This window comes from Sinocyclocheilus anshuiensis, unplaced genomic scaffold (assembly GCF_001515605.1).
Source record: "Sinocyclocheilus anshuiensis isolate Anshui unplaced genomic scaffold, SAMN03320099.WGS_v1.1 scaffold460, whole genome shotgun sequence".
Classification (NCBI taxonomy): domain Eukaryota; kingdom Metazoa; phylum Chordata; class Actinopteri; order Cypriniformes; family Cyprinidae; genus Sinocyclocheilus; species Sinocyclocheilus anshuiensis.
In genome coordinates this window covers 1,070,406-1,074,249 of record NW_015554101.1, presented here as the reverse complement: position 1 = coordinate 1,074,249, position 3,844 = coordinate 1,070,406, and the positions used below count along the sequence as shown (strand labels likewise).

General features: G+C 35.5%; 1 protein-coding gene across 1 annotated transcript in view; it reads left to right on the top strand.

Moving 5' to 3' along the window:
- LOC107669562 (uncharacterized) overlaps positions 1-3,844 on the top strand; it is a 42,027-nt gene that overhangs the window by 23,947 nt on the left and 14,236 nt on the right.

Here is a 3,844-nt window from a genome sequence, read left to right as displayed (position 1 = left end):
AGAACAGACGTTCCTCTCGTTGATAGCAGAGGAGCGGATCCAGCGAGAGCTTGATGGGGCGACGCGGAATGAAAAAGGATTTTTTTTTTTAGGAGTTGTGGTAGTAGAGGCGGCGCAACTATAACGACATGTGAATAATCCCGCCCACTGTAAAGCGGTACTGAACTGCAGTGGAAACGCAAACCGTGCTGAGCCAAACCGTGCCGTGCCGTACCGAGCCGAGTCGTACCACGCAGTGGAAAAGCGCCATTACATAGCCTCAAGGATCTTTGCAAAAATAAAAAATATACAGCCTTTTATGTGCACACGAGAAACCATTAAACTTAGCATGTAGAATAATGCACACTGAGCCACTTATTGTGCCATCAACCCATTTCGCAGTGTGGTATCTTGGCCTCCACAGAGTGTGCGTGAAACAAGTTTGTTAAAACCCAATATCTAAAAGGGCATTACAATATCTTTAATACTTCTTGAGTTAAAAACATGCAAACTTTGGAGTAAAAACTTGAAAAGTGCTGTTTCCCCATTTTTGAATGGTCACCATTGGCACACAATGTAACAAAGATTGCTAATGTCCACAGATTTTACTAATATAACTACCAATCTCTGTGTAAAAATAACATTATGATGCTGCCATCTTTCTTAAGTCATTTTTACCCCCTTGTAATTTGGATCTGAATCTCAGGTGAAAATTGTCATTTTGACCCCCTTCTACAAAATAGTGGATTATTCAGTAAATATTCATCCATGACATTTAATATTTTGGCTTTCATCACTATACATGTCTATATTTCTTCAGAAAAATTATTAGCAAAATCAAAAATTTGAGCCGGGGACTTCTGGTTGAGTTGACACGGAATGACTCAACTAGAAATTGTAATGCGTCAGCATGCAAAAAATTCCCATGTGCATAGTTTCTCAAGGGCACAAAATAGTTTCTTGTGTGCATACAAACGTCTGCATTTTAATATAAATTTTTATTTTTTATTTTTATTTTAGGTGCTCTAAGTTTTCACTTTGAGAAAATCAATAAAAAAACAATGAGAAAATAAAAATACAGTGGGGAAAATATTTATTGGATCCCCTGCTGATTTTACAAAGAAATGAAGGGTCTAATTTTTTTGGTAGGTTTATTTTAATGGATAGAGACAGAATACCAACCACAAAATCCAGAAAAAACACATTATATAAAGGTTAGAGATTGATTTGAATTTCAGTGAGTGAAATAAGTATTTGATCCCCTACCAACCAGCAAGAATTCTGGCTCCTGGCTCCCACAGATTGGTTATGTGCCCATGTGGAACACAGATTAGTCCTGTCACTTTAAGAAGATACTCCTAATGTCAGTTCGTTAGGCATATAAGACACCTGTCCACACAATCTGTATCTTTCATTCCAACCTCTCCAACTTCGAGTTGCCAAACGACAGCCAAGAAACCTTAAGGATTCAGAGAGGATCTGTAAAGAGAAGTGGATCAAAATCCCTCCTGAGATGTGTGCAAACCTGGTGACCAACTACAAAAAACGTCTTACCTCTGTGCTTGCCAACAACGGTTTCTGCACCGAGTACTAAGTCATGTTTTGCTTGGGGATCAAATACTTATTTCACTCACTGAAATTCAAATCAATTTCTAACCTATATATAATGTGTTTTTTTCTGGAATTTTTACGTTAAAATAAACCTACCATAAAATTACAGACGCTTAATTTTTTTGTAAGTGGGCAAACGTACAAAATCAGCAGGGGATCAAATCAATATTTTCCCCACTCTCTTTATAGATGATTGTACTATATACCAAATATAAAGCTAATATAATGCTGTATGAACCATTTATGTTAAATATGGTCTGAAAATCTTTGGGTTTGGAAATTTGAGTCTGGAAAAGTGTGGAATTTTGAAATAGAAAATGTGTAGGAACCCTTATCTTTGTCTAGACCAGAGTGAAGGTGACAGTAACGCAGTCTGCAACACATGCAACTGAGAGCAAAGTGAGAACAGGAAGTTTAGATTTTAGAGCAAGAGGAAATTAGTTGTACAATGTAATTTGAGTATACAGTATATATAATATAAAAAATGCTTTAGTGTGCTAAGCGTAGTTTTAAAGCTTAAAATTAGATAAATGTTTCACAATTCATCATTTTTCTACGTTGATTTTTGTTTGCCCTTCTTCCTTTTGTTGTTGTTTTATCCACCTTATTTTGCAATGAAGAGATGTATTTTCTGTGAATGCAACACTTATAGCGTTAGCCGCTATAGGTAAATAACTTGAAGAATATTGTAGTTCGCGCTAAAACTGTTTTGCCGTGTATATATGGTTACAATAAAATATTATAATTATATGATAATAAACACCTGCTTTGTCAAGCAGCAAATAACTGGAAGCGAATGAAACAAGAAGCCTTGAACATTTAAGTTACAAATGTCAGCAACCACTTTTACCTTAAAAGGTAGATATTTTGTGCTTTATAGATATTTTTGTGTCCTAACCAGACATGACGTGACAGACAGGCCATAAAAGGTGGCTTTTCCATGTTTATCAGAGTTTTTGTCCTAACCAGCCGAAATGCAACAAGTGATGGGATTTTGTTTTTAAAATGACTTTGTATATCATTGTGCACAAGTTTACTCCTTTGTGTTAGACATGAGTGATCCTTAAATCATGAGGCCTGTTGAGGAGAGATGTGTGATTACTTTGAGTGTTTTTTTTTTTTTTAGTATTAAAGAAACTCTGGTTGCATCTTGCCATCCAGAACACCCTAGTATCGTGGCTCTGGTTTTTACACAGACAAACACTATTCATATTTTCTTGTGGAAACATAAAAATGTACAGTTGAGGTCAAAAGTTTAATTATTTGACTAAAATAAGAGGGATCCTACAAAATGCATGTTATTGTTTATTTAGTACTGACCTGAATAAGATATTTCACATAAAAGGTGTTGTTTACATATAGTCCACAAGAGAATATAATAGTTGAATTTATAAAAATGACCCCACTCAAAAGTTTACATCCCCTTACATTGATTCTTAATACTGTGTTCTTACCTGAATGATGCACAGCTGTGTGTTTTGTTTAGTGATAGTTGTTCATGAGTCCCTTGTTTGTCCTGAACAGTTAAACTGCCTGCTGTTCTTCAGAAAAATGATTCAGGTGCCACAAATTCTTTGGTTTTCCAGCATTTTTGTGTATTTGAACTCTTTCCAACAATGACTATGATTTTGAGATCCATCTTTTCACACTGAGGACAACTGAGGGACTCATATGCATCTATTACAGAAGGTTCAAACATTCACTGATGCTCCTGAAGGAAAAACCATGCATTAAGAACAGGGGGTGAAAACTTTTGAACAGAATGTAGATGTGTACATTTTTCTTATTTTGCCTAAATATCATATTTTTTCATTTAGTACTGCCCTTCAGAGGCTACTGAAGATATTTACATGTTTCCCAGAAGACAAAAGTTAAATTTACCCTGATCTTCAAATTCAAAAAGTTTTCACCCCCTGTTCTTAATGCATGGTTTTTCCTTCAGGAGCATCAGTGAGCGTTTGAACCTTCTGTAATAGATGCATATGAGTCCCTCAGCTGTCCTCCGTGTGAAAAGATGGATCTCAAAATCATAGTCATTGTTGGAAAGGGTTCAAATACACAAAATGCTGAAAAACCAAAGAATTTGTGGGACCTGAAGGATTTTTCTGAAGAACAACAGGCAGTTTAACTGTTCAGGACAAACAAGGGACTCATGAACAACTGTCACTTAAAAAACTAAACAAAAAAAAAACACAGCTCAATGTAAAGGCATGTAAACTTTTGAACGGGTCATTTTTATAAATTCAACTATTAT